Raw genomic sequence first — 8,475 nt, 5'->3', positions numbered from 1 at the left:
CTTTTATGTAAATTTTTTTAATTAATAACTTTAACAAGTGTGCAGAGGACATATATTTATTAAACTCTACACCTATAAATAGTACAAGAAAAAAGGCATGTCGCCATGCTTTTTTCTTGCTATGCTTCAAAAAACGTGGCCAAAAGGGGGAAATGATCACACTTTAATAAGGGTGGCAATTGATTAGAGGTTTAGCCATGCTTTTTCTTGCTACGCTTCAAAAGTGTGGCCAAAAGGATCAATGGTCATGCTTTTATGAGGGTGGCAATTGATTAGCAATTTGGCCACGTTTTTTGGTGCCACGATTAAAAAACGTGGCCATAGGTAGAATTAGGCCCTCTTCTACGGCGTGAAGCGTGCCAATAGACTTACGTTACGGTGACATTTATGAAGCGTGCCAATACGATGTGTAAAATTATAGTGACCAAAAATACTTAAGCGCATATTTCTCATCACTATTCACCATCATTCTTCACTATGTGCCAGAGTCTCTTCATCGCGCCTCCAACCCTAACCCAAGAGTTTCATCGCCTTTCTAACCCCTCCTTCAACGCTTCCTCCGTCGCTGCTCCCTCCTCAGCTCTCCTTCCTTCTCAAGTAGCAGACAAAAAAATACTCCTCGCTCCGCCGTTGAAGTTGCAAGTATCTTACAACGAAGCTATCTCTAGTGGTTCGAGCTTCAAGGAGGTGCAGTGGGTCAATGAGCAGATCAATGAAGAGGACGAGGAGGAGCTTGAGGTGGTGGCTTGTCAAGCTAGCTCTGACAACAACGACAAAGTCGGAAATGATAATCCGCACGATGACGACAAAGATCCTTCCGCAACCAAAGATGTTGATGAGGATGAGCAGGTGAGAATTATTGCTGCTTATTTCATTGCTTCTACTGTTTAATTCTTTTTTTATTGTTCTAGGGTTTGTGTTTTGCTATTAGTTTGCGTGATGCATGTCTGGATAATGTGATTGTGGCATTCTTTGTGTAGCTTGAAGTTGAATTCTGTTGACTTGAGTTGAAATCGGCAAAAAATATGCTGAGAGATAGTGAGGATTGACGTACTATGAATTAATGCATTTTTAGTATTTAAGCTTAAGGGTCGATGATTTTACTATTTAAGCTTAATGGTCGTGATTAGGTTGTTGAATTAAGGTTTCGCCTATGGATAACTGTTTTAGTTGTCATTTTATCTCCATTTTAACATATTTGCATATATGCTACTTCTATGCTAAGCGGATAAAATATAGCTGGAAGTCTAACTTTGTGTCAGAATAGGGTGAAGATGTTATTGATTCTGGCAAGCGTGAGAAAGCTAGATTGAAAAAAATGTAGAAAATGAAGAAGCAGAAGATTCAGGAGATATTGGATGCACAAAATGTAGCCATAGATGCCAACATGGTGGGTGTAGATATGTTAATTTACTTCTTATTATTGTACCTTGTTCATGTTATTGATAACTAAATAATTCTAACAGAACAATAGAGAAAAAGGAAGACTGAAGTATTTCTTATAGCAGACTGAGCTATTTGCACATTTTACAAAAGGTGATCAATCTTCATCTCATAAGGCAAGAGGGAGGTACATTCTTTATCTTGATGCATACTTTGATTTAGCAATTGACTTGTTGATTAGCTTTTTGTACAAACTATGTGTTAGCATGCTATACCTCATAAGTTGATTAGCTTTCTTTACAAACTATATATCAGCACTTTTTGCTCCTGATATACCTTTAGAAAACAACAAACTAATATATAAATGGAATATCTACTTGCTTAAAGTGTTTTTAATTACCTAACAAATTGAAGAATTTGACATTTTGATTTAACATTAATACTAATTCCTCTTGGAAAGTTTCCCTTTTAAATTCATTTTATGTCATCTTTAAAGTTGTCAGTATCAATTCTTAATTAGCGTTTCAAAAGTGATATAAAGTTACCTAGCAGGTAGGAAAAATATGAAAAGAATCCCTTCTCTTTTTTTTGTCTATCAATTGCATTTATGGTCTTCTAGTTATTTTTCTTGAAATCAAATACAAGCACAAATTTGTTGACTATCCTAATATTGACTCTGTGTTGTATAAAAAAACTCATCCTACATTCAATGATGTCTATTTTAAGGGCCGCCATGCATCAAAAGTGACAGAAGAGGAGGAAGATGAAGAATACCTAAAAGAAGGGGAAGATGGTTTATCAAACACTCATCTCGTGACACAACCATCATGTAAATTTCTTGTGTATATGTGTTGATTAGATATTTTTCAAGGCTATATTTTTAGTGTCTCACATTCATAGATATACCATTTTACCTTGCCATTTCTTTTTACACATGGAGAACATTCTATATTGATTTTGAAGTTTGCCATTTTGCTTCATGGTTTGTCCTTTGGGGTTTCACATGTGCTAGAGTTATACATCATTGAACTTTTCTCTACACACTTTTCTCTCTAGTTGTTTTATTGTAATGTATGTCATCAAAGCTAGTCATCAGAAGTCTACCGATTTGATCTTCAATTAACTAGTCTTGTGCGTTTAGGCATCTAGTGTGTGAATGTTCTATTCATGCCTAATATTTTTTAGTGTGAAATCCTTGTATGTTCATTATAACTGGAATCCAACGGAAATTGAGTGTAAGACCCGAGAAAATTATAAAATGATTAATTGGATAATTAATCATCAAGTTGAAATAGTTAAAATGTGTTCGGACGGAGTCAAAAATCAAGACTAAGGAATTTGAAGATTTAACTATGATAATTGAATTCAGTGAATTTTTCCAAATGGGAAAAAAATAATAATCTTCTGCGAAAATACGCGTAAAAACGCATACTGGTAATTCAACCGGTAGTACCGGCTAAAGTCTGTTTGGCGCTGCAAGTGAGTAAATTAATTATAAGTAAATAAGATTAAGAATTTAGAATTTATAATTTGAGAAGATTGAAATATTTAACATACGATTTAAAACTCTAATCTTAAAGGTTTTGTCCCAAAATTGAGTCAATGGACTAAACCGAGTGAACTGGCCCAAGTGGCCCAAGCCCACACTATACAAAGATCTATTTCAGCACAAAACACCTCATTCTTCCCACCTTTCAAAGAGAACACGGTGAGAGAGAAGAGAGTAACCAAAACCTAGAGCACTATTCACCTTTATCTTGTTTTGCTTGTAACTTTTGATCCAAAGCTCCGATTGATGAGCCGTTTATGGCCACGCGTAGCTCTCTTCATCTTCTTCAATTCTATCTAAGATTTGTGGTAAGAAAATCTCAGTTTTTTGCCCAGTTTTTTGTTCCTTACAGACTCACGTTTTTGGTTTTGGGGTTGTTAAATTTTTATAATTTTGGTTGTTTAGGGATGCTCTAACATGAATTCCTAGTGGGTTCTATCTATATTTCATGGGGGGTAAGGTAAGGAAGCTTAAATCTCTTCATTGTTCCCAATTTTATGTATGAACCCTAGAATAAATATTGAGATATATTGTTGTGACTAGATTATATAGAATAGAGAATTGTTGGGGCTGAATTTGATATGAAGTAGAATTTGATTGGAAAATTTGGGTGGTGGACCTTGGAGATTGAGCTAAGCAAGGCTTCAAGGGTTGGAACTGCCGAGATTCAAGGTACGGGTTTGAGTTTCGAGTAGGCATTATGTAAAGTTATGTGAATGCCTAGGTTAGTTGACCCTAGGATAAGTGTGGATTGAAATTGGTTATTGTTGGGGATAGTGAATGGCTATATGTATGTGTGTATTGATTAAGAATTGTTGTGACATTATAAAGTGAATGGCGTTTATTGATTTTATTGTTAATTGATTTGGATATTGGGCCGGAGGCTGTAATAGGGTGAGGAAACCCCCAATGAGGTAAGTGAAGGTAATCGGCATGAATTATTGTAATGGTGGTGGACTTGGTGATTGATTGGAATTGAGTTCAGAGAATATTTGAAGGATTAAATCTTAAAATGTTGAACTACCTACTGAAAATCTGAGTTTTGAAGTCAAACGGCAATTTTGAGAGTGAACCAGTAACTCAATAGTGTTTGAAATGATAAGAAATTAAGAGCTAAGTGAACTATACTAAGTATGATTGTTAAGATTCAATTTTAAAAGTTTTGTATTAACTGAAATATTAGTTATGATTTTTCAGAGTTAAATCGTGGGATCTGATTTTCTGCATTATTTTAAACGAAGTGAGAAACTTTGAAAATCTATAACTAATTCTGTAATGATCGGAATTTGCATGGGACCAAGTTTAGATTAAGCTTGGGAATATAAGGAGCTGGACTGATGAATTTGAGACATTTTCATTAAGTTTATGATTTATGGTAAATTTTTTAAGTGTGGTTGTTAAATCTGATTTTTCTTCAGAATGCTTAACATAGTAGCAACTTGTTTTCTCTATTGAAAATTCTCTAGTTTGAATTTTGAAATGAAATAAATTTTAAATGAAACTATGGTCCTAATACTTTAATTTTATAAAAATTTAGAATTTTTGGAATTTTAGTTTTTAAGATATGAATTTTTGAAATATGACGCGTTATGCAGTAAAAGCCAGATTTTGTTCTCCTAAATCAGTAACTTTGAAAGTTTATAACTTTTGATTCTGGATTGGTATTGAGGTGAAACTAATTGGAGGTGAAAATTAAATATGTTTAGTATATATAATTTAAATTTCAGGGTTGTCCATGTTTTATTGAGTGAATTATGGGACTTGGAAGAGGATATGCTCATTGGCTTTTAAAACAAAATTCTGCAGAAAATTACTCAACTTCTAAGTTACCTAACTTTCTCATTAAAAATGGTATTGACCTAAAAATGATTGAAAAAGAAACCTGGATGAGTGAAGTTGAAGCATATTAATTGTTAAGGTCATTGAATTTAACTTGAATTTTATATTGAATTTTGAATATCACATGCTGCTGTTGTTTTCTGATTTTTAAGCACTGTAGAGCAATCACGGTTTTTCTTCTATTCCCGAAGCTAGAATAAGTGAAAAATTATGATTTTTAGTTTAATAGAAAGCTTAATCTAAAACAGTCATATGGATATAAATTTTGTGCAATTCCGAGTTAATTTGATATTTTAAAAACAAGATTGTAATTTTGCCGCCGATGATTGTTTTGGTGACTACCTTGGATATGAGATTTAAGAATTGATTTTATACTATTATCAAATATTTTGAGAGTATATTGTTGTAACAATTGTTGATTAAAGGCTGGTGAAATATTGAGGATGAGAGTGACTATGATGAGGTTAAAAGTGAGCCGGGCACTATATCCCAGGGACTTGGTTTATTGAAAGAATTTTGTCCCGACAAGGACGGTAGTTTGATCCCGCTTGTCGTGGTTATTGTTCAAATGCAGGGATGGTAGTTTTATCCCACCTGCAATGAGAACAGAGGTTCTATTCCGCTCACATATGGGTGAATTGTTTAGCAAGGACAGTGGTGTGATCCCGCTTGCATATTGTTTTATGTTGGGTAAGGACGGTGGTTTAATCTCGCTTGTAGATTGATTTGTGAATGCAACCCGAGCAATGATGGTGGTGTAATCCCGCTTGTTCGAGGTGTCCAGTAAGGATGGTGGTTTAATCCCGCTTATTGTGGAGGCAGGGATGGTTGTTTAATCCCGCTTGCATGTTCCGAGCAAGGATGGTGGTTTAATCTCGCTTATTTATGGAACCTATGGATAAGGATGGTGGTTTAATCCCGCTTCTCCGAATCGGGTCTGGCAACATAACCGACGCGTGAGCTCATGGTCAGTAGGATAGATATGCATTATTTGCATCTATGTGACATTGATTGGGTGTGTTTATTGTATATGTGGTTTGCCTATGTGATCATTATTGTTTAACTGCTATCTGTTATAATTGCTGTAATTGAATCTGATTGTGCTTGAACTTCATTACTCGTGTTTGCTATGACTGTTCTATTATGAGACCTTGTATATATGGAGGCTGAAATGAAATGGGGAGAACTTGAGATTGAAAGAAACATGACAAGTGAAAGGTGAGAGAACTAATAAGAGATAGTTTGAGAAGGACTTGAGGTTTATTGGAGAGAGAAATGTCGAAGGAAAATTAATGGTGCATGAGTGCAGTTAGTTGGTTTAGCATACATTACTATTTTTCTGATTTAGTATATTTCTAGGCTTGGATTTCTGTTTGTTGAAGTGTTAGGATTGCCTAGAGGATTCGTGTAGCCTTTACATCGTCTCTACTTTGGAACTGTTACCCATGCTGAGAACCCCGAAAGGAATGATGTTCTCACCCGTTTTGGGAATTTTCATCTTACAGGTATTGGACGTGATGCACCTTATTGAGCGTGCAGAATTTGCTTTTAGGAAGCGAAGATTGTCTTTTGAGAATTTTACTTTTGCTTAGATATTTTAAATATTCTCCATTACTGTATTTTATAACTTGTATATCCCTCTTAGAGGTTCATTATGGAGAAACAGGATTTATGTTTATGATTTTTTTTGTCCTACTTTCGGATTGTATTATATTAACTAGTCGGCCTTATCTTCGCAAGTTAAGACTAGTGTTGTTATGTATGCTTTTTGAATCATATATACATATTTATACTTCGGTCATTTCTGCTTATGTATATTACCGGTTTCTGAGTATGATGCGATTTTGCTTATGTCTTTTCTTCATGGGCTCCTAGTATATCATATTCCTTCCATTATATATGTATGTATTTTGTTTTTAGAAGTTGTGATACCTCACTACCTTTGATTTACGACCTAGGCGTAAAGCTCTGTGTGGTAGAGTATTACATTCAGGGGTTACCAACTTATTGGGATAAATTGGCTTATAAGATTGTATGAGAATGGAATAAATGGAATTCTGGCTGATGAAATGGTAAGTGAAACAGATTTTTCCTTGGCTTGCATATATTGTCATTCGATTCTGCATAATGAACATGCTTTTGGACGTGTTACAGTATTAATGGAATAAGATTGAGCCATCAATCATTTGATTTATTTAGTCATGATGAATGACAATGAATCTGATTTGTAGGGGCTTGGTAAAACATTGCAAACTATATCTTTGGTAGGTTATTTACATGAGTTCAGGGGAATCAAAGGACCTCATATGGTGGTAGCTCCTAAATCTACTCTTAAAAATTGGATGAATGATATTCAGCACTTTTGTCCTATTCTACGTGCAGTAAAGTTTCTTGGCAACCCTGAAGAGAGGGTAAGAATATATTTGCCGGATTGAATTATTTTTTGGGGAAAGGTTAGTATTGATGCTTATCTTTAACACTAATAAATTTAAATTTATGCAGAAATATATAAGGGAGGAATTACTAGTAGTTGGGAAGTTCGATGTTTGTGTTACAAGTTTTGAAATGGCAATCAAGTAGAAGGCTACATTGCTTTGATTTAGTTGGCACTACATCATTTTCGATGAAAGCCCATCGAATTTGAAAATAATGAGACTCTCAGATGACTTAATGAGTTAATGTTATCTCAGATGTTCTTCACTTGTAATGAAGTATATGTAAAGGAAGCAGATAATGTAATAATTGTTGAAATTGTAATTCATATATTAGGAATTCATGAGTAGTTGTTTATGACTTTGATTTTTGATATTTTATTAGAGCATGTCATGTGATCAAAAACACTTTTTCAGGTGACAATTTTATGAAGGTTGGATTAGTTGAGTTAAAATTACTGGTCATTGTCAAAATTTTAAAATTATCTATAAATTTTGTAAGATTTTATTACGAAGATTAGAAAAGAACAATAAGTTACTGAAGAAGCTTATAGCCACGCTTTAAAAGAGTGGCCATATTGTACAGTAGTAATCAACAACCAAGCTTTAAAAGCGTAGTCATATCCTCGCTATTGGCACGCTTTAAAAGTGTAGCCATATCTCTCACATATGGGCACGCTTTTAAGTGTGGCACTCTATAAAAGCATGGCCAAAAATAAAGGTGGGTGATAGGTCACCAAAAGCGTGTCTATAGAACAACCAACACGCTTGTAGATGTTACCTTTTCAAAAGCGTGCCGGTAGATCAAAAAGCATGAAAAAAATTATTGCTACGCTTTTTCCAAATCTTTGCCACTCTTTAAAAGTGTAGCAAATTTGATATTTTATTATAGTGAAAGTATGACATTAATGACAATATATTTTTAGAATTAATTAAATTTAAAATTAATAATACTTTTAATGGATACTGAGGATTAATGAAAATTTTAAATTACATAGTATTTTAAAATAAATTAATGAAAATCATTTTATTAAAAAAATCTTATTTTAAGAATTGTTTATATAATTTAAATTAAAAAAATTTTGAGCCAACAATGTTCTACGTTCTTCCTTGCTAATTATAAGTATTAACTATTTTCTTTATAATCTAGTGCTTGTTATCTAAATCTATTATCTTCTTGCCATATAAATAAGTTAACACACATACTCATACCAACAACCACGGTTTGACAGTTACCCAAAATACAACACACAAAATGTCTCTCCCCTTTCT

At 33.8% G+C, this 8,475-nt stretch overlaps 2 long non-coding RNA genes across 2 annotated transcripts; both read left to right on the top strand.

Annotated features, from left to right (window-relative positions):
- Positions 471 to 2,503, top strand: LOC110266501. The gene is made up of 4 exons (XR_002353909.1): positions 471 to 849; positions 1,268 to 1,390; positions 1,467 to 1,570; positions 2,110 to 2,503. It is a non-coding gene; the product is annotated as an uncharacterized LOC110266501 (long non-coding RNA).
- Positions 4,518 to 7,601, top strand: LOC107615402. The gene is made up of 3 exons (XR_002354573.1): positions 4,518 to 6,843; positions 7,003 to 7,182; positions 7,274 to 7,601. It is a non-coding gene; the product is annotated as an uncharacterized LOC107615402 (long non-coding RNA).

The sequence above is a fragment of the Arachis ipaensis genome, chromosome B09, assembly GCF_000816755.2.
Source record: "Arachis ipaensis cultivar K30076 chromosome B09, Araip1.1, whole genome shotgun sequence".
Classification (NCBI taxonomy): Eukaryota; Viridiplantae; Streptophyta; class Magnoliopsida; order Fabales; family Fabaceae; genus Arachis; species Arachis ipaensis.
This window is presented reverse-complemented; position numbering and strand designations above follow the sequence as displayed.